The sequence below is a fragment of the Mustela putorius genome, unplaced genomic scaffold, assembly GCF_011764305.1.
Source record: "Mustela putorius furo isolate JIRA1106 unplaced genomic scaffold, ASM1176430v1.1 tig00000592_pilon_pilon_pilon, whole genome shotgun sequence".
NCBI classification, from domain to species: Eukaryota; Metazoa; Chordata; class Mammalia; order Carnivora; family Mustelidae; genus Mustela; species Mustela putorius.
In genome coordinates this window covers 5,107,183-5,133,878 of record NW_025421426.1, presented here as the reverse complement: position 1 = coordinate 5,133,878, position 26,696 = coordinate 5,107,183, and the positions used below count along the sequence as shown (strand labels likewise).

Genomic DNA, 26,696 nt, shown 5'->3' with positions numbered 1-26,696 from the left:
GGGTCCTGGGATGGAGCCTAGCATGGGGCTTCCTGTTTGGCAGGGGGTCTGCTTTTCTCTCTCTCTCTCAGCCCCTCCCCACTGCTCATTCTCTCTCTTTTCTCTCCCAAATAAATAAAATCTTAAAAAAAAAAAAAAGTGAAAATGGACTCATCTGTTACCTGTGTCTCAAGCAGCTTCCTCCTCCGCACCTGGGTGCAGAGAGAATTTCATCCAAGCACATGGCCCCTTGGACTAACTGAGAGAATTCTCCAGTACATCCGTGGAGAGATCACCAGTCGTGCTGAGGCCTGAGCCGGCAGTTCTGCAGCTGCTCAGGTGTGATCACCTCAGATGTGGGACCCCTGAGCCGGCAGTGACTTGTCACAGAGTGAACGCCTCAGGAACAGGAGAGCTATCCTGGAGACTTCCTCGGGCGCTTCGGTCTCCTGAAAACGAGGACAGCAGATAAATATTGGAAAGGACAATATTGTGCCGAAAGGACAAAAAGTGCCGACTTGAGCCGCCCCGCGCGCACCAAAGCCCTTCTCCCTCGATGCAGACAGGTGGGTGTAAAACTGACACCCCCTCCCCGAGCCTCGCGGGGAGGGTTTAGTGCATTGCCAGGAATATCTGTGAGTCACTGCCCGGCACTTAGAGTGGAAATGACGATTTTTATTTTTTTTTTTAACATTTTTAAAAAATATTTATTTATTTATTTATTTGACAGAGAGAGAGAGATCATAAGCAGGCAGAGAAGCAGGCAAAGAGCCCAATGCGGAGCTTGATCCCAGGACCCCAGGTTCATGACCTGAGCCGAAGGCAGAGGCTTTAACCCACTGAGCCAGGTGCCCCAAAATGATGGTTTTTAAAAGACAAGGCCAAATGCTTCTCTTTGTGTCAGAACCTTACTTCCATGCCATTGAACCCTACGCCAAGAAAGAACTTTGCTGTTATTTTCCTGATACTTTCCACAATTGCGAAGTCACGGCTGAGGAAGATAAGAGAATCCCCCGAAGTATCTGTGTCCAGGTATTGATAAAGACCATGCCCTTGGGAAATACTGCTGCAGGCCAAAGGAAGCCCCAGAACTAATGGAACTCGCTGGTCCTAAAGGAACTGGGTGCCTCACGACTGAGTTGGTTTGTGTGTGTGAAGCTTTCCGCTCTCGCCTTCAGACCACAGACAATGCTCTCCCCATGTCTCCCGAGGAGTCAGTCCTATCGAGTTGGACAGTACGGTGACTGCAGCCCAGAGCATGAATTCGTCTTACCTTCTCTGGCCACATTTTCCCGTCCCCTCTGTGATCCCCTCCTGCTACTCTTTTCCTTCACAGCCTGTGTTTCCAGGGAAATGAAGACGAACACATTTGCTGCAGCCTATTGAGAGCAAGTGGATTCTTCCCTAATTCACAAACATCTGTTACTCTGAAGGGCTTCATGCATCTTATGAAAGGTGAGATTGAAAGGCCCTCTCCGCAGAGTGGGTTTTACAAATGACAAATACCCAGATACACTGAAAACGTCAGGGCTAGAATGAGAATCCTTTGCAACAGGTGAGAAGGTGAGCAGCACGTAAAATGCTGTGTACAAAGTCAGTTCCTACTTGTTATAGGCTGTTAGAGAGATCACACGGCTATTTAGGGAACTTCCTGATGTAGGATTGGCAGATTTCTATTCTGGAGAATTCTTTTTTTTTTTTTTAAAGATTTTATTTATTTATTTGACAGACAGAGATCACAAGTAGGCAGAGAGGCAGGCAGAGAGAGAGAGAGAGAGAGGGAAGCAGGCTTCCTGCGGAGCAGGGAGCCCGATGCGGGGCTCGATCCCAGGACCCTGAGATCATGACCTGAGCCGAAGGCAGCAACCCAAACCACTGAGCCACCCAGGCGCCCCTATTCTGGAGAATTCTTATTTGTTCTTTCTGCTTTCGATATGGCTGGAGGTTTTCCATCAGGTTACCTATGGAATTGTTCAGAGCCAAGTTAGACAGAGTTGTATCAGCCGTTTACAAAGGTAGCCATCCTGTATCTGGGCAGGAGATAAAAGTTGTGTTCTCTATTTTATTACGTTTTCCATGCTGGCCGTTTAAAGCTAAAAGCAAATTCTCTCTCTTGGGAGACTCAGCTTTTCTGTTTGTTATGGCTTTATGATACTGGCTGATATCAGTAGAAGGAAATACATTTTCCAGACTCGAGTAGTTTTTTTTCTCTTTCAGCCTTAATATCCAAAGCGGAGTATGTTCTGCCTGCTTCACAGTCACTAGTAAATGAAATTATCTTCACGTTTCTGTCAAGGAAGGCAGGCTGTTAACAACCAATCTCTCAAGACAAAAATCCTGTTACTCTTTAAAAAGTTGAAGTTAATCGTAGATCTAGGCCAACTTAGACATTTAATTCACGTTTCTTAAATGGGTTAATGTGTCTTTATTATTAGGAGCTGGTATTTAGTCTTAGTCATAAAATTTTTAAATTGAGGAGAAAGAGTAGTGACTGACAAATAATTAACTAGAGATCAAATGAGAACCAAACAATTTGAAAAATCCTGTGTAATGGCACTGAGAATTGCATGTTTTTCACTGATAAATGTGTGTGTCTGACAAATACATTTGCAAATGTTTCATTAAAAAAAAAAAAGTGCCGACTTGGTTTCAGGAAACCACGTCACCTACTCTAACTTAGGAAACATGAAAATCACTTTGAAACACTTGCTGGGAATGAATATGAACAAGTCCGGGCCTTACCGGGCGACCGCTGCAGAGCCGATTAGACAGGCCCCTTCCCCGTCACCGACAGCACATGGGACCATGTCTCAGGGACAGGACAGGCACGCGGTGCTCCCCCCGCCACTGATGGAATTCTTCCCAGGACTGACTCCTGGCTTAGGGAACAGCGCGAGGGGGAGCTCTGGTGTAGAAGAGAAATGCCATCCTCCAGTGCAGAAGGAAGCTTTGGGTTGGGAGCCCCGTGGCCCCAGATGTGGGCTTTGCAGCTGTCAGAGCATGTGGCCCAGGGACACCATGCACAGGGCTCCCACGGGGACTGGGCCCGACACAATGCTGCAGGCCCTGTGAGGAAGTCTCAGCTTTGTGCCCACCTGACTTACCACCTCGGCAACATTTACTCATCTCTCTTTTTAACCAAGAGAAAGCAGGCCTCGGGCTGAGGTCACTCAGCAACCAATAGCATCTGGCTAGTAGAACCGTGTTTGGCAAAGGATGATGGTTTTCCGTGGACAGTTTCCTGTTTTGAATCTTTTAAAGTTTAAATAGTGAGTCTACCAGGTAAGGAGAGAAGGCACAAAATCCTAATAGGACGTGGGGTCGAGTTAGACGTAACGTACTCACGCTGGTTCAATTGTTGGGACAGACGCACCACAGGAGTAACGTAGGAGGTCGGGTGCGGGGCATAGAGGACTTCCCTGCACCTTCTCTGCAACTTTTTCATGAATCTAAAATTAGGCTGAATGTTACAGTTTATATAAATATATTTTTTAAAGATTTTATTTGTCAGAGTGAGAGAGAAGCACAAGCAGGGGGAGTGGCAGGGAGAGGGAGAATCAGACTCCCCGCTGAGCAGGGAGCCAGAGAGCCAGCGAGAGTGAGAGAGTGAGAGTCCAAGTGAGTGAGAGAGAGAGGATGCAGAGAGAGAGAGAGAGAGACGCAGGGCTGGATCCTAGGACTCCAGGATGATGACCTGAGCCGAAGGCAGACCCTTAACTGAGCCACCCAGGCATCCCAGTATTTGTTTGTTTGCGTGTTTATTATTGATATTTTTTATATTTTTATTATGAACCCAGAGAAAAATTGACCCATGCTATTTTTTTTTTTTTTAACATGTAGGTCCGGAGAGGAATGGAGAACGTAGACGGACTGTGGCAACAGCATTAACACTCGGATCCAGGGGAGGGGCGAGGGGCCTCCTGATGCTCTTCACTCTGCTTGCTGCAGGTCGGAAATTGGTCACAGTGAAGTCAGGGTGGGGGGCTGGGGGGAAGGAAATCAGTGCACAGGAAAAATCTTAAGTCCACGGGAGCCCCCGAGGCATGAATATGGCCAGAGTTGTCAAAGCGATGCCTGAGCTGTGGGCCTTTGGGGGACACCAGGGAAAGAGGCGGCCTGGCAGGGAGATCCTTGCCCCAGGACTACCCACTGCCCCAGGACCCTCGCTACAGCCTCCCTGGGCACACAGCTTCCAGATGGCACGGCATACCCAGTTCTTTCCACCCATGCTCTCCCCACAGCACCCTCGTGCTGCAAGCCGAGAAGGTGCTGTCACCCCGCAAGCCAGGCTGGGTATTTCGGGGACAAAGATGAATAAGGAGGAAATGTTCTCGCAGGAGACAGATGTGTAAACAGAGACCCACAGGGCCAAGTGCTCCCTGCAGCCCAGGGAGTGAGTGCTGGGTGGGACAGTGCCTTTGAGAATGAAGGGGATGCCCCAAGGAAGTGTGTCACCAGGGACGGATGAGTAAACAGGTTATAGGATCTTTCCAGAGAACCTTCCTTCTCAGGCCCGCAGGGTAAGGCCAGAAACGGCAGCCTTTGTGCCCTGCAGAGCCTGGGTTTCTACCTCTCTCCTGCTCTGTTGAGTAAACAGCCTGAGTGCTTGTCCTGTGCCAAGCCCCCTAGCTGGGAACTCTGTCCCCACCCTCATCCCTCTCACCTGGCTGATACTTTAACCCTCAACCTGCTGGTGCCCACAAGAGGCACATTCTCTCAGAGCCTTCTCTGAGCCCCTACTTGGCACTGGGCCCCCCTTGATGCCAGGCCCACTGCCTCACCAGGGCAGAGCTGGGTAAGCACGCAGACCCTGGAGTCCGGTCCTCTGTTCCTAGCTGTATGGCCTCAGGCAAGTCCCTTCACCTTTCCAGGCTTCCGTTTCCTTGTCTGTAAATAACTAGAATGCCTCAGTGGTATGTTCTGAAGATTGGGTGGGAATAACTAGAGTGCCTCAGTGGTATGTTCTGAAGATTGGGTGAAATAATGCCTGCCTTCTTAACGCGAGGTCTGGGGACCAGCCAACTGGAGCTTGTTAGTAGAGTCCCACAGCCCACCCCAGACCTCCCAAACCAGATCCCACATTTTACCAGGATCCCAAAGTGAGTCACATGCATGTTCAACTCGAGAAGCACAAGACAGCAGACCGTGTTTGGCTCCTGCTGAATATCCGTTATCATCACCATCATCCTCTGTCATCCCATGAGACGAGCTGTTTTCGTGTTCTTCTCCTCCACCTAGTCCGTCCTGCCCAGGACAGCTGTGTTGCCGCTGCGCCCTTAGTGCCCGGAGCAGAGGAGGTGGTGGGTAATTAAGGGCTGGATCTCCTCATTTGTCCAGTTCTCCTGGAGAAGCCCGACTGGGGACCAGGTGACCTCACTCCTGGGGCTTTTTGGACTCCTTACTGCCATTAATGCCCCAACAGGACCGCAGGGACAAAGTCTAGAGTGGCGAAAGGACCTCCCACTTGGGCAGTGGGGATGTGAGCTTAACAGAAAGGACAAACCCCCAAACTCAACCTACTTGGTACAATCCATGATTTGCCTGATAGTGACATCAAAACTCCCCTTCTCTGTCAGCACTGTCTACCTTCAGCGCTGCTGAGAATGTCACGTTGCTGGATTCTTCCTGGAGATAAATGGCCAGATCCTTCATTCTCAGGCCTCTCTTCCACACTCAGAGCCTCCTCTTCACCCAGAGCCTCACCCCAGGCACCTCTGCTCCACTGTGACAAGCTCCCAGTCCATCAGATAGAAGAAGGCTCTGTTTTGCTGGGGAAATGTTTAGAGCGACAGGTTCCTGCTCTGGTGTCTGCCAGTGCCATAAACCTTAGTTCAACAGAAGAATGAATCTGCCCTGAAGATTGGAGCTTTATCAGCTGGGGGGATTAGCAAAAGCCCAGGCCTGACCTGCGAGCAAATCCCAGCCACCCTCCACACTCCCTTTGGGACCCTCCAGAGTCAAATACTTTCAGAACCAACTCCAGTTAAGTAAACAGCTCTCTGCACGTGAGTGCCCACAGGGTTTCTCTGAGGACCTGACATTCTCCACTTGGTGACTGTCATTTCCTTACAAACATAACATTGAAAGCGATCTTTGCATTCCCAGAATGACTTCCCCAGCTGAGGAATTCTGCGAGGCTCCTTGAGTTCAGGGCTGGTGCTGTATTTTGTGCTTTTATGACAACACTGCCTAAATGCATCCTGTACAATTTTGACAAGACCCCTTTGCCCCCCTCCCCTAGCATGCGTGTCTCTCTTTGCCGCAGACTTCTAGTAAAAGCTTCAAATATGCACTGCCTAAATTGAACCCTGATGCTAGGAACACTAATGGGGCGCCCTCTTCAAAGCCATTCTCTGCAACCCAACAGTTTACATGTTGCTGGAAACAATGGACTTAAGTGCACAATTTATTTGGGTTGGCTGGTTTCATGCTGGTTGGAATCTGCTTTGGGGGAAAAACAAACCCTGCATGTGTTTAGATTTATAATTTATACCGAAAGCACAAATACCTCGTAATAGGGCTAGAATGAGACACAGTTATGAGCAGGAGGCATGCACATGTTGGCTCTGCTCTCACGGATGTACTACCAGAGACTACAGACTGCTTTTTGGTTAAGCCACCACTCCCTCTTCCTCCCCTAATGCCCCCCTCCCAAAAAAAAAACCCTGACCTGGTGCTTTCTCAGCTGTTCTGCACACCTGCTCCATCCCTGCAACAGCCTCACCCCTGGCCTCATGATTCCCAGGTCAGGGAGGAGGAAACTGAGGCATAGGAAGGTGAAGTCCTTTCCCCAAGCTCCCACAGCAAGGTGTAGCGCCAGGATTCACACTCGAGCAGTCTTGCTACAGAACCAGTGCTTTCTCAACTCTTAGGTCCTTCTGTAGTGAAGTCTACAGAACCACTAGCCAGAAGGCTCCATTAACCCAATTTTTTATTGCTGTTGAGTTGGAAGAGAAACAAGGCAAATGGCAAGACAATAATAAAATGATATGAGGGCTTAACCGGAGGAGAAATGAGGCCCCGCTCCCCAGATTAATCCACACAACCTGGAAAGAACACATCATCTCTATATTCTGCACCTCCATCTTTAGGGCCGGAGAAGGAGATGCCAAGTCCCAAGAGGAGACCCAGCATCCCAGAGGATCTCCATCAATAAGAGCCAGTGCTGCCTTTTGGATTCCAGAACCAGGAAGAAGAGTGTGCTCCAGGGAGATCGCTATGGCGGGCATGACAATAAGAGCCCCTGGTGAGTGTCTTTCTGGGGTCCCCTGCCCTTCGCAGTGTGCTGATCGGCTCCTTCTGAACGCCTTTGTCTCCGCCTTGAATCTGGGTGGCACTGTGACTTGCTTTCCCACAATGAGGTAGAAGCGGTGGTCTGCCAGCTTTGGAAGCAGGCCCTCACCCCAGACTTTCTGCTTTTCCTTTCACTTGCTTGGAATTTCAAGACAAATAGTGGAGAGGCCTGGGCTAGCTCCTTAGAAGACTAGACGTCTGTGTGGATGGGAACCACGGCAACTCCGCTGACAGCAGAACCCTGCTGGGTGTGTGGGGGAGGCCACCTTGGACCCTCCAGCCCCAGTTGAGTTGTGGGATGACTGTGAGCCCCAGGAGTGAGCCCAAGAAGGTCAGCAGCAATACTGCCCAGACTGCCACCCCACCGAATGGTGAGAAACAACCAAGCCATCACTGCTTTAAGATACTAAGTTTTGGGGTCATTTGCTACACAGCAGCTAGAGCGGAAATCATCACTGTTCACAGAATGAAAAGGAAGGTTCTCTGCTGAAACCACAACTGTTAGGAGTATTTCCATATGACCATGTCTCTAGCAAAAGAGTTTCTGGAGGATTTGTGGAAGCATGTGTCGAAATGTGTCCTTAGCCCATCTGTGAGGACACTGGTAGCCCAAAGGTAACTTCACTTCTGTTCACCTACTAAATATTTGACCATTGTTTTCCATATGAAAAAGGAACCATCGTCAGCACCGGAGATGCAGATAAATTTGCCACAGCACTCTAAGAACTCCTGGGACAAGAGAGGAAGCGGGCAAAAACGCTGTTAGGAATTCATTCAGGAAATGTCCAGTACCAGGCGCCGCCACGTTCAAGGCTGGGAATACAAAGATGGGAAGGTCACAAATGCAGACGTCATGGGATCTGTGTCTTGTGGGGGACAGGGACTTAAATAAAAGGAAGACAGGGGTGCCTGGGTGGCTCAGACAGTTAAGCGTCCCACTCTTGGTTTCTGCTCAGGTCCTGATCTCATAGGTCTAGAGATGGAGCCCCTCGTCGGGCTCTGGACAATTTTGACAAGACCCATTTGCCCCCCCTCCCCAAGCATGCGTGTCTCTCTTTGCTGCAGACTTCTAGTAAAAGCTTCAAATCAAATATGCACTGCCTAAATTGAACCATGATGCTAGGAACAGAGCAGAGAGTCTGCTTGGATATCCTCTCCCTCTGCCCCTTCCCCCGCTCATGCACTTTCTCTCTCAAATAAATCTTTTAAAAAAATTTTAAAAAGAAGACATGTGAACATATGACCACAAATGGTGTCCAGTGATGTGAAGAAGTAGCACGGGGTGCCCGGAAGGAGACTTCACTTGGTGAGAGGAGGTCTGGAAGGTTCTGGAAGGTTTGCTGGGTTAGTTAGGTCAGCCTGGAGCCCAACTTTGTTTTACATACAAACACAGAGTATTTTCCTCATGGTGGTTATATATACTGAACTTTCCTGGAATGCTGTGACCATGCGAATCAAGAGAAGGCTGAACTTTGGGAATTCACGTTGGTTGCTATTCTAGAGGAACAGCTCCGGCAGCGGTTGCACCCAGCATGCTTGAGGCGCGTGGGTGGTCCGCACCCAGCACCTAGACCCACCTGCACCTGTGGCCGTCGTGTTTCCACCTGGAAGCTCAAGCCCCTGGAGGCTGCACTGGGACTTCCAGCAGTAACACACACAGGATCTTTTTTTAAGATTTGATTTATTTATTTGACAGGGAAAGACACAGCGAGAGAAGGAACACAAGCAGGGGGAGTGGAAGAGGGAGAAGCAGGCTTCCCGCTGAGCAGGGAGTCCGATGTGGGGTTCGATCCCAGCACCCAGGAGTCATGACCTGAGCCAAAGGCAGATGCTCAACAACAGAGCCACCCAGGTGCCCCCACATGATTTTATCGTAAGTTACTTTTGACTCGCCTTTATCTTACAGTCTGAGAATTCTGTAGACATAGGTTACCTTATTGAGGAATTTCATTTCAGGGTTGACGAAGAGGACTTAGGTCTGATCAGGTTAGAGCCGCAGACATCGGGGTGTCTGGGGGGGTCAGGCCGTTAAGTGTCTGCCTTCAGCTCAGGTCATGATCCTAGGGTCCCGCAATCAAATCCACATGGGGCTCCCTGCTCAGCAGGGAGTCTGCTTCTCCCCCTGCCCCCTCCCCTCACTTGTGCGAGCTCTCTCTCTCTCTCCCAAATAAATTTTTAAAAATCTTAAAAAAAAAAAAAAAAAAAGGTGGGGGGTGCCTGTGTGGCTCAGTGGGTTAGTCTCTGCCTTCAGCTCAGGTCATGATCCTAGGATCCTGGGATTGAGCCCCGCATCCAGCTCTCTGCTCAGTAGGGAGCCTGCTTCCTCCTCTCTCTCTCTGCCTGCCTCTCTGCCTGCCTGTGATCTCTGTCAAATAAGTAAATAAAATCTTAAAAAAAAAAAGTCACATGCTCTACCGACTAAGCCAGCCAGATGCCCCCTAAACTGTATACTTTCAAAGGGTGAATTTTATGGCCTCTTAGTTACATTTTAGGCAAAACACAAAGACAAAGCTGAAGGGCTAGACGGGGCCATGCCATGCAGGGTGCTTGTGGCCTAGGCGGTGGAGTCTTATCGTGAGCATCAGACTCGGGGGAGCCGCGGAAGTTTTGGGGCATGCATGTGGCAGCCTAGGTTTGCGTGTGAGAAAAATCTCTGTGACGAGCGGGCTGGAGATGGGGACAGGGGATGACTTCAGAGGGCGAGGACGAGCGAGAGCGTATGGGCCGGCACCCGGCTTCGGGCTAGAGCGAGACGGTGTGTACAGTGGCGCCCAGAGCAGTGTGTGGGAGCCGCTGGCACAGGCCGGCTGGGAGAGATGGCGTCTGATGGTGGCTTCCAGAAGGATGTTCTGGAAGAGAAGGCATCTGAGCAGAACTTTGTGGCGTTGGTATAGGGCATCCAGAGAGTCAAAGGGTACACAAGAAAAGAAGGAAGCAAATGAACAGAAGTTTACGTGGTTCCACTTGGCCAAGTGGGAAGAGAAACAAAAATTATGGGAATGTATTCAGGTTGTCTAGAAAGACAGAACCAATAGGGGATCTAAAGATACATGTAGGAGGAGATTTAGTATGGGAACTGACACACGAGATTATGGAGACCCAGAAGTCCCCCAGTCTGCCCTCTGTAAGCTGGAGAACCCGGAAAACTGGTGGTGTAATTCAGCCCAAGTCTGAGGACGGCGGGAAATGGACATGCCGGCCCTAACTTTGCCTTTGCTGTTCCGTTCAGGCCCTCCACAGACCGGTGGTGCCCACCTGTGCTGGTGAGGGCAACCTTCTTCCCTCAGTCCGACTCAGATGCTCATCTCTTCCAGAAACATCCTCACAGACACACTCAGAAGTAAGGTTTTACCAGCTCTCTGGGCATCCCTTATCCTGCCAGGCCGACACAGAGAAATCTGTTCTCACAAGTCTGCTTCATGTCAGCCTGACGGCGCTATGCATCTCCTTAAACGGAGCTTGATTTCCTAATAGAGACAATGACTTAAGTCCTAATTCTGCTGAACATGGTACCACCATCCAGGGCATGACCGAAAGCGCGGGAATACTGACCAGCAGAGTGTGTCCCCCCACATCCCCCCAACTTCCCCGGGGCGGCTTAGCCCCTCTTCCCAGGAGACTGTGGTTCAAACAGCACCTTACCCCTCCGGTCCCACCGCGCTACAAAGCGGCTGGCAGATTTTTCATCTCAGATCTATTTGGGAGGGAAAAGAAGTTGCCCAAGGTGGGTTCAGGCCAACTTGTAGCATGTGGACTTTATTTTATAGTCAATAAAGTCATTCTTTCTCTTGAGCCATAAAACTCCGTTGACTTTGCATGTCTGTTTTGTATTACACATTCCAGTCCCTCAAATCTCTTGATAACAAGTTCCCTTAAGGGAGAAATTGTGCTCGTTGTTGGGAAAATGTGATCCACCGCTCCACTGGGGACACTCGAGGACCCCAGACCCCGAGATGCAGGGAGGTGGTGTGTTCAAGTGTCAGAAAAACCATACCCCAGGAGCGCTCCATTGGGGGCCGAGGACAGCCGCCCAGTAGTAAACAGGGGACGTGTATTCTTTCTGCCACTTAAACTCCCTAGCTTTGCTCTCAGCAGTAAATACCAAAAACAAATACATATTTGTTGAAGTTTCGTTTCATTCCATTTGGATTCCCATTGTTGAGACCTAATCGTTTCTTGCGTGTCACGCTTTTTTTTTTTAAAGGTACTTGAATCTTTACCTTATGGTTTAACAGCCATGGAAAAAGTCTTGAAATATTTTCAAAGGGAGAAAGGTGGGGCAGGAGGGAGGTGACAGAGATAAAAGATACAGTTATCAAACTTAAGAGCCAGTGCAAACCCACCAAGCTGAAGGCAAATGAGACTTCTGGAGGGGAGGAAAGTGAACTGGGAAAAACGCCAAGCACATGCCACTAGCTTGCTTTCCATCTGGCGTTTATGCAGTCTGGGACACCCAGAGGGAGCCTGTGTGTGGGGCAGGAGTGACCCTAGGACTTCTGGGCACGGCAGTGGACAAAAGGGCGGCAGCCCTAAAGACAGCAAAATTGACTTCCATAGTTGGTCCTCATGTTTCCGGAAAGTTCAATGTTTCCCCAGTTGCCTCAGGACAAAAACAACCACTGGTGCTTTCTAGAAAGGCAGGTTTGGGGCGCCTGGGTGGCTCAGGCAGCAGAGCATGCGATCCTTGATCGAGGGGTTGTGAGTTGGAGCCCCACGTTGGGTGTAGAGATTACTGAAAAACGGTCGTTAGGAGCGGCCTGGGTGGCTCAGTTGGTTAAAGCATCTGCCTTGGGCTCAGGTCATGATCTCAGGGTCCTTGCTCCGCAGGGAGTCGTCTTCTCCCTCTCCCTCTGCCCTTCCCCCTGCTCACATGCTCGCTCGCTCTCCCTCTCTCGATCTCTGTTTCTCTCAAATCAATAAAATCTTTTGTAAAAATTAAAATAAAAAAATAAAATCATAAAAAAGGCAGGTTTAAGGGCCTCACCCCAAACTCAGTGAAGCAGAATGTCAAGGAGAGAGAGTTCATTGAGTGTTCATGGTCAAGTTGCTTAACTCCCACAGGCCTCCATTTCTTCATCATGCAACAGTGCTAGAAGAGCGGCCAGCCGCGGGCTTGCGTGAGGCTTTCATCAGGGCGCTCAGGTGAGGACCTCCGCAGCGTGCCGGCACCTGACTCACACTCGGTAGCCCTTACCTGCGTACCTCCTGTTTCCTGTTCCAGGTAAGTCACAAAGCTCCCAAGTCGCTTTGTCTAACCTCAGTCTTGAGGTGGCCACTGGTCAGAACCTCTGCAGAGCCCACCTGCATCTCGGTCCAACCTTAAGTAATTCACCGCATATGTCGTGTTGGGGGCCCTGGCCTGTGCTCGCATGCTGGCTCACCCTTCACCAGAGTGAGCAGAGGTGGACTCGTCTTGGGTTCCGTCTAAGATGGTCACTGCCTCTTAGAACCGGAGCCGGCCCTTCCGCAACATGGGGGTCCAACATGCGTGGGTCCGCTTACACGTGGATTTTTTTTTTTGGTAAGTGTAGCACAGTACTACAAATGTATTTCTCTTCTTTATGATTTTCTTAATACCAATTTCTTTTCTGTAGCTTACTTCACTGTAAGAATACAACACGCAGTACATATAACATGCAAAAATCTGCTGTTGTTGTTGCTTTAATCTGTTGTTTATGTTATCGGCAGGGCTTCCGGTCAACGGGAGGTTATTACTAGCTCAGTTTTTGAAAGTCAAAGCTATCGTGGATTTTTGACTGGGCGGGGCCGATGCTCCCAACCCACGCTTTGTTCAGGGGTCAACCATCCGTAGATTCTGATTGATCACCCTCATTTACTCGTGGGCACTGCTCCGGACCAGAACAGTTCTAGTTTCTGGAAATCAAGTGGGAAAAACAAGGTCCATGCTTACGTGGAGTTCATGGTGTCATGGGGGATGCAAATCATAAAGAAAGCAAGTAGGTCTGTGCAGAACGCCTTCCTTTCTTACCAGAAGCGGAGCTGGAGCCGTACGGGAGTGCCAGAGGGAACCGCAGAGGCCGTGAGTGCAGGGAAGGGTGGTGGGAGATAAGGTTAGGGAAAGCAGGCAAGATAGAGACTGTCGGAGGCTGTGGAGAGGGGTTTGCTTTGACTGCAGGCGAGATAAGAAGCTTTCAGAGGGCTTCAGCCAGAGGAGGGACCTGATGGCTCACTCGGGTTTTACTGGGTCCCTTCTGGCTTGGAGTCGGGGCTAGACTGGAGAGGGGCAGGAGCAGGCCAGAAACCAGGGAGGAGGCACTGCAAGAGACCGCACAAAAGATGGCGGCAACTTGGTCCGGGGTAGAAGTCGTGGAAGTGGTGAGGAGGAGTTGGATTCTGGAGCTGTTTGGGAGGTCAAGCCAAGAGGGTTGGATGTGGGTGTGAGAGAAGCAGAGGAGTCCAGGAGGAGTGCAGCAGTAGTCGCCTAGAAGCGACAGCCGCATGGATGGAAAGAGCTCGACGAGACGGTGGGTGGAGAGATCAGGGGTTCAGTCTGGACTGCGTTCAGTTTGAGATGTCTAGTAGATAGGAGTAATGAAGGGGCTGAGCAGGCAGGTTAATGTGCGTCTGGGTTCGGAGGAGAGATTGGGGCGGGAGATAGCAGGGAAGGCCACCAGCGCAGGTGGTGTTTGATGCCATGACACTGAAGACTGTAACCTGCAGAAGGAGTCGTAGAAGACGTCCGGGACCCAGGTCCGGGGTCCAGTCACAGAAATGGGGGCCAGGCACAGCCTCCCTCAGCAGATGTGGAATCAGAACCTTCTATCGTGGGGCCCTGAGCTCCACACGTCACCTCTGCCGACCTCCTTCCCCAGCCACGGCACAAGGGGAGGGGAGGATCCAGGGAGAAGAGGAGGAGAGAGGGCTGCAAACCACAAAGGGCAGAAAACTTTAGTCATCATTTAGTTCTTCTTAGGGAGCCAAGTGCAGAAATCCAGGTTCATCCTGGGTCGGACCATATCACGGACGCTCATTCATTCAACAAACATCTCCTGAGCGTCTCCTATGTGCCAGGCACTGGTAACTGACCAGGGAAGTAGACACAGTCCCCGACTTCAGGGAGCCTCTTTTTTTTTTTTTTTTTTTTAAGATTTTATTTATTTATTTGACAGACAAGAGATCACAAGTAGGCAGAGAGAGGAAGGGAAGAAGGCTCCCTGCTGAGCAGAGCGCCCAATGTGGGACTCCATCGAAGGACCCTGGGATCATGACCTGAGCCGAAGGCGGAGGCTTTAACCCACTGAGCCACCCAGGCGCCCCAGGGAGCCTCTTTCTTAGCAAAGGGGCCACCGTCCTAACTGCAACCTTTTATAGTCTTACTTCTCTTGGATTTCTAACATTTGGTGCTTCTAAAAGTGTATTTTCTCCATTTTTGTGTCTGTTCCTAAGAGGTTAGCAGAGATCACTCCAGATCTCTATTTGTAGGCACTGCTCCACGGACGGAACACAGGCATGTAGAGGATTGTTGCTGTGTTTTCCTATGTGACGTTGGTTTTTCAGTGACATAGTACACTCGTGAGCTGGGCACAGGACCACAGCAGTGTTCTGCTGTGGTGGAAATGAAGCAAGATAGTGTGAGAGTGAAGACTGGTTAATATCGTAGAGCTTCACCGTGCTGGTGCTCTGGCGTCACCAAGACCCAGTGGGAAGGTGGGACACATGCACACTTGTCGCTTCTGTGCTCACTGGGCAAGCGGAGGCTCCCACGCCGACTGGTTTTTTTAAGGGAAACTCAAACACAGTTACTCATCTTTTTAAAATAGAAATTGAGACAGAAGCCATTGACATTTTAGACATTTCATGGGACACTGTTAACACACCGCTAGCTGGGTTGAGGGCCACTGTTTGGGAAACAGTTAAGACACATCGGGCGTCAGATCTCAGTGTTACCGCTCCCAGCTGCGTGACTAGAAGCAAGTCACTGTACTCCGCAGGCTCTGAGTTTCTCCGTCCATCAACGGGAACACTAACGGTTCCTGTCAGTCATCCCCTGAGAAGTACATGACATCAGACCCGTGAAGGCCTTGGCTTTCCACAGTCCCCTCTCCCTAAAGGGCCGCCATTACAGTGGGAAAGGAAGGCAGAGGGTTGGACCGGGCGCTGGCGAGCCCTGGTGCCCTGTGAAGGAAGGGGAGGGGTGTCACCCAGGCAGCCAGAGCAGCAGATCAGGTCACCCAGCCCCAGTGCTCAGACTGGACCTCCCCAGACCTGTCCGGACGTGGTACTTTGTGCTGGCTGGCTGGCAGGGAGGTCTGCCCTGGGGGTGCTGCTGCCCGGGCACAGGGAAGGACCAGGGCACTCGTCCGGGATGAGGCAGCTGCGCAGACATGGGGAGTGAGGGGGTCCAGGGTTCACAGTAGAGTTACGGTCCTGGATGGCCAGAGAGGCGGTGATGCCGTGGACGGAAATGGAGTGTGCTGACGATAGAGAAGTGAAGACAGATGATGATATTTAGAAGATGAAGAATTCAGAGAGAAATGAGTGCAAAGGGAGTGTCTGAGGAATTTTGGGATGCGGCCATTTCTTGTCCTTAAATCACCTCTTCAGAGCAGCTCACCAGCGTTATAAGTGCAAATGACTCTGACCTCAATTAAATCTCAACTCTGGGAACAAATTAGCACCGGGGAACGCCTTGCAGATGCTCCTCAGTGTGGAGAACCGGGCTTCCAGCTCAGACTGCCCTCTGTTGGACGCCTCAGCCCCACATTCCAGAAGGAAAACAAACATCCCGAGAGCCTCCCAACCCTTTCCATACAATTACTGTTTTACTTTCAGGATAGCTCTGTGAAGGGCTCCAGTTTCCAAGGTGGGGACACTGAGGCACAGAGAGGCTGAGCACCACGTCCCAAATCCCAGGCGGGGCGGAGCTAAGCTCAGAGGCCGAGCTCCATGCTTCACTCAGTAGACTCAGCTGTCCCTGGACGTGGGAAGAATGATTTGTTCCAAAGGGACCAGATGTTCCCCCCTCAAAAGGACTGCCAAGACACCCAAGTCAGAGTCCCTTTCTTAGGTAACTGAAGACATGATCTTAAGGGCCGAGGTTGAAATGTGACCAGTATATGCTTATTCAAATCCTTTGCTCCTGGGTCTGGGCAGGGCACCAGACCAGCCCAGGTAAAGGACCATAGCGCTATTAGAGGTTGACAGAAACACAAGGACCTTCCTGGGCAGAGAATCAGGAGGCCGTGTTCTTGGTTGTGTTTGGAACTCACATGTGACTTCCATCAGGTTCTTCCCCCCGTCCCGTCTGCTGATCAGCAAAAGGAGGTGTTCCGTTCAACAGCACATTTTCCAACTTCCGACTCTGCTGATGACTGGCACTGTCCCTCAAGAAGACAGCTTTGGCCGTCCCTACACATTTAAATGTGCACACCCACTAATTTCTTGGATTATGACTAGAGAAATACCCACAGAAGTGCACAAGACAGATGCCCAGGATGTTCAGTGAAACACTGAGTGCTGATGACTTGAACGTCCACCATCATAAGACTGTCTAGATAAGTTACAGCATACCTATCCCTTGGAAAGCAACGTAGCCTGGAGAAAAGAATGAAGAAGGAATGTAAGTAGTGAAGTGGAAGTACCACCATGATATATATATTTTTTCTTAGCGAGTGCGCATGTGGTGGAGGGGAGTGGGCAGAAGGAGAGGGAGAGAGAAAACCTTAAGCAGGCTCTGTGCCCAGCACAGAGCCTGAGGCAGGGCTTGGATTTTATGACCCTGAGATCATGACCTGAGCCAAAATCAAGAGTCAGATGCTTAACCCACTGAGCCATCCATGCGCTCCCATGATGATATATTCTTGAGTGAAACAAGCAAAATTTGCCCAATAAAAAAATCTGTATGGTATGTGTACATTGCTGTATTTATAACGAAAGATCTAGAAGGAAGAGTGAGGGGGAAACTTTTCCCCTACAGAATGCTTTGCTTTTATAATAAAAATTACTTTAAAATATTTTAATGTGTAGAATACTATAAGGTAAGTCTATATGCATCTCACCTAAGCAGTTTTGAGTTCTTGAACTTCCAGAAGAACCCGATGATTTGAGATGCGCAGTGTTCCTCAGATTCCGTGTGTCTAGTGCTTATGCACCAGTTACACACACTAGCCCGTGGGGCGGACTATTTGGCAAGTGGGAAATGGAGGCCCCAGACTGGTTTCTCAAGGCTATTTCTACCATACGCAGGATGCCGCCTCTCTGTTCCTGTCCTTTGGGATCTCATTCCTGTGGGGACACTTAGTGCATTGTACCGTCATCGTGGGCTCCAGCACTGTGCTGTTCAAAATGGAGCCTGCTGAACCCTAACTACAGAATCAGGGCTTGCATTTGATAGGACTTTGGGATTTTTTAATTTCCTTCTTTACTGGCAATTCATTTTTTATTATATTTTACGAAAGTATTCATATGCAATGAGTGGAAAATTCTTTAGAATCTGGCCCTTCAGGGGTGCCTGGGTGGCTCAGTTGTTAAGCATCTGCCTTCGGCTCAAGTCGTGATCCCGGGGTCCTGGGATCGAGCCTCGCGTCGGGCTCCCTGCTGGGTGGGAAGCCTGCTTCTCCCTCTCCCACTCCCCCTGCTTGTGTTCCCTCTCTCACACTCTCTGTCAAATAAATAAATAAAATCTTTAAAATATATATATAAGAAAAGTGAGGCAAGGGCCACACACAAATAAAAAGCAGCACTCATGGCTCACGGTTACAAAGTCAGACGAAGTTGGCAGACTCAGATAAACATTCTTACCAGCCTGAACAAGGAACAGGAAACACAGGCCCCATGCACAAAGCTCTTAATTTGAAGAGCTGCTGTTTAAGAGGAAGCTTTCGGACCATTGACTTCAGGGTGAAGAAAAGGAGGAGTGGGCAGGGTCTCAGCCTGGGTCAGGTTCAACCGTGAGGGAAACAACTTCAGCCTAAAAAGTTTTTGCCTCAGTTCACGGGCAGAAACTCCCCAGCCCTGAAGGTGGCTGGGCCTACCTTGCTCTGTTTTCAGATTTTCCACAGGCACTTTTCAGAGACAAACAGGTCTTCCTTAAACGTAGAGGGACCCGGAAGGAGAAAGATGACTCCTCTTTCCCCTTTCAAGCTCTCCTGTAAGGTCACGCCATAGAAAGCAGGGTCAGAATGGACCTGAGTCCTAAGCCCTTCCCCTGTGTGTGAATCATTAAACAGGCCATTTACACTCCGTCCCCACGTCTGCAAATGGGATGATAGTAGGACCCGCGTTCATGTGAGGGCAAAATGGGAGAGTGCGTATAGCTCACTCAGCTCAGGCCTTACGCCGCGGGAGCCTTCCACACACGCTAGCTCAGGGCTCTTCCTAATCATAGACCAAAGTGCAAGCCCAAAGGAGTCGTGGGCAGTGACAGGTACCATTAATTCAACACAGGGCATGTGCCAGTGACAGCGTCAGGTGACACATTTATCATCTGGTGGGATTCTCCATACAACCTCTGAGTAGCTCCTCAGTAGCACATTTTAGTAAGGACAGGACTCGGAGAGATGAGGTGCCCTGTCCCAGCTGGGCCACCTCAGAGGCATGGGGCATGGGGACTGAGCCGGGCTCCCCTGCCGCGCTCCCCATCATCACCCACCTCTCATCCTCCTGGTTCCCTGGGTCTTGCTATCTTTTCTGTTTCCCAAGAGAAAGCATAAGATCACAGGCATCTGGGCATCGGCTTTGACTGGCTTTGTCGTGGTTCTCAAGCTTTCTTCATTGGCTTGATTTTACAAAAATTTGGCATTCCCTTAAATTAAAAAATACATATGTATGTTTGGTTCTTAATGTCCCCTGGGGGTGGGGAAGGTTTCTAAATCTAAAGGATTTCGTTCACTTCTCCTTAATGCTGAATTTAATAAGGCTAAGTCACTGGATCTTTGCTAACAAGTTGGGTTGTTTGTTGCTTTATTTTCATTTTGGAAACTTCTCTCCATAGTGAACCATCTTCCCTCTGCTGAAAAAAATCCCATGAGGAATTCTGATCAGATGCCAGAGCTGTGGAGCAGATCCCCTGGAGGCTATCATGTTTCTAGAAGGCTCCTAGAAGGCAACAAGTCTTGCAACCTGACTCTTAACTGACTTCTTCTTACCTGTTGGATTGTCTCAGGGCAAGGGGAAAAGGACACAGGCATGCTTTCTGCTTCCAGACAAAATTATGTATTTCATAATGGAAGAAATCTTTTCATACCAACAATTGAAATTCACTGTACCCTGTCAAAGGCAACAGAGGGCAAGAGACCTGGAACCCAGCTGCCTGGGTTTGGGCACCAGCTCTACCCCTTATCTGTGGGGCCCCGGGCAAGTTGCTTAATGTGTCTATGCTCCGGTTTCCTCCGGTAAAATGCGGGTGATAACAGTACATGAATCCATGTATTTTTGTGAAGATAAAACTGGGTTTGTCAGACTGAAGGATTGTCCCGGGACGCTCGGGGATACAACTGGGAAAGTCCCAGGCAAACCCACCCTAAGATAAAAGGGGAGTACACTGTAGTGCTTTAGGCACATTTCACTGCTCCGTCCGTAGTCTTAGCTGCCATTATTCACGGTTACCCCCGGCAGCCATCTTCCTTGCCGTTGGTGCCATGGTCCTCGTTTACTTATCGTCCACTCTATAGGGGACTTCCGTGTGTCTCTTCACCCACATCACCATTGATCTGGCACCACCAAAGTCCCCCAGGAAATGTTTCTTGCTGTTTATAGAACAAGCTTCCAGAGAATCAACTATATGCCAGGCAAACAGCTTCCCAACAAATCGTGTAGTCTTTCTCCCTCAACCCTCCAGCAGCATCTAACTTGAAGGTTAAAATAGAGAGAATGCCATGTGATGACAGACTGATGTACTCACATCCGAGGAACAGCCATGATGGCCGGCAACCCCATGAAGCTAAGGGGAGAGGCCTAGAACCTTCCCCCTCACAACCCCCAGGAGGACCCAACCCTGGCAACACCTTGATTTTGGACTTCTGGCCTCCAGAACCGTAAGAGGACAGATTTCTGTCGGTTTAAGCCCTCTGGTTGGTGGCACCTTGTTACAGCAGCCCGAAGAATCAAGGACAGCCTGCTTATGACCCAAGTCTAGACCTTCCCAGTCTTGTGTCCTGACAAATCCAAGGGCCTCTTCACTGGTCTCCCTGCCTGTGTTATCTGTCTCTCCTCATGTCTGTCTGAAAACACCAGCTTCTGGCTCCCAGGTCAGAGACACCCCGTGACACCCAGCGCCTCCATCAGCACTTCCCAAATTTACCGGAGGGTAAGAATCCCACAGATGATACTTCAAATTACAGGTTCCCTGGCCCCATTCCAGACCTCTGGAAATGGGCTTGTGGAAGGGGAGCCTTGGAATCTGCATTTTTAATGAGCATCCAGAATGACTGGTAACCTCAGGGACATTTGGGGCACTCTGGCCCACGAGATGAAATCCAGAAGAGACCGAGGATCTTGGTTCTGTGACTTCCATACCATGACACCAACCTCATATTCAAATGTCACTTCCTGAGGTTTCCAGGGCCTCAGAATTCATCCCGCTGTGCTGCCTGCCTCGCAGTCCTTCAGCTTGCTCATCCTCTACCCAAGGATGCTGGCGTCCTTGAGAACCACTCCGGCCTCGCCATCCCCCCCGCCCCCCTGAAAACTGCTCTTCCTTTCCTCCCTCTTCTAAATCTAGAATCCAGAATCTGAATGATGCCACTTAAAGCTTAAAGTTATCTCTGATTACTCAGAGACAGCCTTTCGGTGAACTCAGAATAAAAACCAAACCCCACACCCCCGCCTGCAAAGACCCAGCATGACCGGGCCCCGCCCACCTCTCACACGCCGCCTCTTCTGGAACCATTCTCCTTCAGTCTCGAAGTTCCAGGCACAGGCTTTCCTGTAATTCCTCAAACACACCGCATTTCTCCCGCCTGGATTCTTGCCACATGCTCTTCTCTCTCCCCACCCCCAACACCTTATAATATTTCAATATCATGTCCTCAGAGCTTTTCCTACAACCCATCCTAATTAGAACGCGCATGCGCGCGCACACACACACACACACACACACACTCTCTCACTCTCTCTCTCTCTCCACTTATACTCAATCACCACCCTGTTTGACCAATTGCGGACATTTAAAAATCAGGAAGTGTGACGTAAAACCATCCAACCTCATAAGGAATCAGAAGACCTGCCATGACAAAGCCATGTTCTCAGCCACACAGGTGGGAGGTGAGCCCTGGCCTGGCCACCCCCCAGCCTCTCCACTCCCTTCAGCTACCAGCCTGGGCCCAAACAACCGTGTTTGTGACACTTCCTTGACCCCCCTCCCAAAATGAATTCACTTATCACATGTCTGTCTCATGGAAACAGATGGTCTTGGTCCCCAGAGCAGCCCCAGCGTCTCGCCTGTGCCAGGCACAGGGCTGGACCTCACCGAACAAGAACTGAATGAGTGAATGATGGATAGATGGATGTCCTGCCTTCCCGTGTCCCATAAGCCATACCATTCATTTTGCCTTTTAATTACACCCTTCCCCACTGCACTCATTAATTTGCTGCCCCCGGTGCCTCCCTCCTCTGTAGAGCTTATGAAAATACAAATCTGATCCTTTCATCGCCCAGTTGTAAACATTCGAGGAGTCTCCCAGCACCACTGGGGAAAGCACAAACTGGTCAGGAGAGCACGTGAGGCCCATCTCATCAAACTTTCCCACCTCCAGAGAGGAGAGGGCCCCCAGCACCGGGCACACCCACGCCCCACGCAATGGCTTAGGGAACACACCATGTTCTTCCCCGCCCCCACACCTCTGCTGCAAAGCTCCCTTTCCCTGGAATGCCTCCTCCCCCGTCCCACAGCCCGCCATGCCTCTAGCAAACTCCCACTCATTCTTCTGCCCGATCGCTAACCAGAGAGTCACTTCACTGTGAAACACCCCAGACCGCCCCCCCACCCCCAGGCTGACTTAGTCATTCTCTCTCTTCTGCTCCCGCCCTCCTTGCGTACCCTGGCCTCAGCCCTGAGTCATGGCTCAAAATAGCAGCTGGTGTCTTCTGAGTGCTTGCCGCGTGCCAGGACAGACTGAGCTTTATCGCCTTTAATCCTTGCGCTCGTGCTGAGCCCCTGCCTGCAAGGAAGCCTTCCCCGCTCCGCCCCCTCCCCCAAACACACAGAGATGCAGGAGGATCACTTTCTCACCCCAGCTTCCCTGAGAGGTCACCCCTGCCACCTCCTGTTGGGTTTTCTTTCTCCTTCCACACCTTGCTCTACCCCCCTGGCCTCCCCATCTTCCCTCCCTGCTTTATTTTTCTCCACGTATCACTAACACACTACACATTTTGATTAATCTGTGTGTTCAGTCTCTACCCTGTGGAATGTCAGCTCTGGGAGGGCAGGGATGTTGTCACGTCTTGTTTACTACTGTAAGCTTACCTTCTAGAATAGCACCTGGCACATAATAGACTATAAATACTTATTAATTCAAGGAGGATAGATGTTATCACTATCTTCGGTTGATTCCCAAGGTAAATGGTCTAGAGAGAGAAAGATGGGCTCCACAGGTGGTAGAGTCAAATGTGATCTCTGGAATGTCAACTCCAACAACCCCCCACCACCCTTAACTACAGCGGCCACCACTTCCTGAAGACATCTCTCCCTGGCTCTGACTTCTCAGCTGGACGTGGGTTCCTTGGAAGCAAGAACTCTATTGTATTCAGATTTTTGTTTCCTTGCATGATCCATGGTAGAAGCTCAAGAATATTTGCGGAACCAATCTATATGTGAACTGTGAAATGCTAGATGGTAGAAATCCTATCCTCACTTTTTATCCTTTATCTCCATGCTGAAAGCAGTGCTGTAGACATAGCTGAGGCTTTAAATACTTACTACATTAACGAATTCTGTTATGGCACTAGGTCATAAAAATAATTAGCAATCATGACAATAATGGGTAACCTTTACAAAGTCCTCACTCTGTGCTGGGTCCTTTCCTGAATGCTTTGCACACAAATGAAGATGATCAACTCTCTTCCTATCCTCATTTTCTAGATGACGAAATGGAAGCTCAGAGAGGTTAAGAGCTTGCCCAAGGTCACACAGCTAGGAAATAGCAGAGGCAGGATTTGAATGTAGGCACCTGAGAGTCACATTTTTAACTACTCTGGGCTGCATCTCAGCTAAGAGATGTCCATTACAAGGCCACCCCGTGTGAAGACAAGAAGAATGGTTTATTATACATTTCTGTTTTATTTCAAGGGATTTCTTGAAATTCTGCCAAAGGCTTTGGTAGGCAGTACTACTTGCTAAATAATAACCACTAGCATGCGTGTTACACTTGATGGTTGGCAGAGCGGCTTCATGCACTGCTTTTCCGCTGACCCCTGCAACAATGTTATGAGGTGGCTGCTTCTGTCTCGTCTCATAGAAGAGGACTCTGACGCTCTGAGCGGTTAAACGAACAAGTTCAAGGTCACCCAATCAATGCGGAGCAGAGCAAGGGCTCAAGTTAACGTCTATCAGAAAAATATTAAGATCTGACTGTTTTCTTTCTTTCTTTTTTTAATAAGACTTTTTAATGTATTTATTTGACAGAGAGAGATCACAAGCAGGCAGAGAGGCAGGCAGAGAGAGAGAGAGGAGCAAGCAGGCTCCCCGCTGAGCAGGGAGCCCGATGCGGGACTCGATCCCAGGACCCTGGCATCATGACCTGAGCTGAAGGCAGAGGCTTTAACCCACTGAACCACCCAGGCATCCCGATCTGAGTGTTTTCAACCATAAGATTCTTCCATGTCACTTACAAGTAAATAAAATAATCCACAGGAGAGCATTCGGCACGGTGCATGGAACCAGGTAGGACCCTCAGATAAATGGGAATTATCATCATCTTCATCCACACCTCCTAGGACTGGAATATTTTAGCTGATGACGGCAGACCGTCTGTGAAGCCTGATGGGAAGATTACCCATTTCATTCTAGTTCGTCCCCGGTAATGTTGAAATAATGATCAATCTCCATTATCCCTGGGGAACCGAAGAATGTTAAGAGCTGGAAGGAGTTGCGGAGATGAGCTCATCCAGCGCCTGCATTCACAGACGGAGAAATTAAGTCCTAGAGAGGGAAGAGGTCAGAGGGCAAACTTCTCCAGGGTAGGGCTCCGGCACTGTGCCTGGCACATACGGCCTCCCATGAAGACGGCTTTTACCTAAAAGGGCATCTAGCTTCCTAAAGGCTACAGGAGGTAATTCGTTCGTTTCCTGAGCTTCCAGCACTCCCGCCCCACCCCCACACAAAGTACCAAAGTGTTATAAGCTATTAACTAGAAAACCGGTCATGTGACTTAATTCCACCTCTGCTAAAGGGCTTAAAATGCTTTGGTGAGTAGTCTGAGATTCATAAATATACACTTCAACTCTTAAAGAATTATTAACCAGCTCCATCAGAACTGGAACTTGAGCAATCAAGGGGAAAAAGAGCTGGCAAGAAAAATGTCTTGAATAAAATCTCGCCACTAGTATATAGGACTCTTTGGCACCTCATTCTCCCTTTCTTAAAGACAGAAGTACTGAAAAGGGCGATGTGGCACCGGCGTAACCCCTACTGGCTTCTTCAGAGGGCGGAGACAGGCTGGACGGACCTGCCAGCGTGTGGGTGTGATAATCAGTGGTAGCCCATTCCCAACTAACGATTTTGAGACCCTATAATTTATCGAGTCCGTGTCATACTCACCTTACTTATCTCACTAACTCACTGGGTACTAATTCTCCCAGGCATGGGACTAGCTTTTCATTCCATGATCAGCTTTCGCTTGAGGATTTGGGGGTGGGGAGGGATGACGGAGAGAAATGAGATTAGGGCTCAGTCTGGGAACTAAAGAAACAGAAATATAAACCCTCCTCTGTGCTGTTGCTCTGGGCTTCACGCTTCTCAAGGAAGGCTGAGTTTCAGGCCCTGCCAACAAACGCGCAGCCACAATAGCTCATGGAATGAAAAGGTTCCCTCCTCCACAATACCTTTATCAAATTCAAACTATTTTCCACATTCCTTCCTTACACCGCTCAGGCACACCTGTGACGCAGGCCTCAGAGCAAATTCCACTCAGGAGATCCAGGAAGCTCTGGCCCGGTCCTCCCTGTAGAAAGGAAAGTCCAAGAGGGATACCACACCCGGAGGAGGGGAGAGAGGACATGACAATGCCTCTAGGAATGCAGGGCCCACGCAGGTGTGTTGGCGTCCGTGAACTTCCTTTTGGAAAGGGCCTGATAAATCAGTATGGATAATAGTAATAGAGCTCAGCCACCCCACACTCGCTCATGTTGAAGTGGGGCCTGGCTTCCAGGGCATGGCCCTGGCAGTTGGGGAGAAGGTGACAGCTGAGAATAAAGATTCCTAAAGGCTGTGACATGTTCTCTACTCAACGGTTCATAAACGCAGGGGCGGGGCAGGGCGGGGTGTGTGTGTGTGTGTGTGTGTGTGCCCTGGGTGTCCCTGGGACCTTTTCAGGGGATTCTCAAAACTATAACTATTTTCACACTACTGACCTGTTACTTGTTCTTCTCACCGTCATTGTCTCACAGGTATCCAGTGGTGTTTTACAGAAGGGACATGGTGTGCGATGATGTCACCCTGATGACTCATGGAATGTGTGTGCTTGTATGTTCTTTTGATGAAACATTCTGTTTTAGTTCTCAGACAATGAATATTAAAAGACATAACACACAAACTAAATACTCGGGGGCCCTTCATAATTTTTAAGGTCTTAACGGGTCTTGAGTCCAAACCATGGAGCTACCCTATCACAACACCACACTTAATGTCCAGCACAGCCCAAATTAGGTGCTTTCGAACAGGGGGTGGAGGCCACAGCCTTATTATCATTCAGCTTAGGATGGAATCCTTTCCATCTGTACTTCCACCCAAAACCGCCAGAAAAAACTTAAATTCCCCCAGAAACACTTAGTGAACCCAACCCCCTTGGGGAAAGACGGGCTTCTCACCTTTGAGCCCGGGGGTGGTGGTGGTGGGGGGAGTTAGCCTGGAGAAACCACAGGCACCCAGTGAAGTCACGTGCGAGTACCTGCTAGGAGGCAGGTACCACTCTACGGGCTCAGCAACAGTCAGTTGACACGGTGGCTGCCTCCTCAGTGCTTTCATTCTGAGGCAGAGGCAGATGACTCCAAAAACATGAAAAAACAAACTTGTCACACAGGTGCTGGGAAGGATGTACAAGGGTCAGGAGGGATTTGAGGTAAGCAGATGAGGGGAAGGCCCTGAGGACTCAGGTGGAGTGAAGTACCCTAACCAATTCCTCCTGGCTCAGACACCGCCCCCCCCCCCCCCCCCCCACCCCGCAAGCCCAGGTCCGCGCAGAGGAGGGGTCAAGGGGGCCCTTCTACGTGGATGGGGGGACTTGAGGGTCTCCTCTCCACTTTCCCGG

General features: G+C 49.9%; 2 long non-coding RNA genes across 2 annotated transcripts; one reads left to right on the top strand and one right to left on the bottom strand.

The window, feature by feature from the left end:
* The first annotated feature begins 769 nt into the window (after positions 1-769).
* LOC101677629 lies at positions 770-22,748 on the top strand. Its single transcript, XR_001178487.2, has 6 exons — positions 770-1,434; positions 3,820-3,927; positions 7,071-7,225; positions 12,334-12,493; positions 16,519-16,852; positions 19,226-22,748. It is a non-coding gene; the product is annotated as an uncharacterized LOC101677629 (long non-coding RNA).
* On the bottom strand, positions 16,723-26,564 carry LOC106005257. The gene is made up of 4 exons (XR_006607348.1): positions 25,801-26,564; positions 18,884-19,036; positions 18,267-18,380; positions 16,723-16,827 (listed from the first exon to the last, which is right to left on the bottom strand). It is a non-coding gene; the product is annotated as an uncharacterized LOC106005257 (long non-coding RNA).
* Between the last annotated feature and the right edge of the window lie 132 nt (positions 26,565-26,696).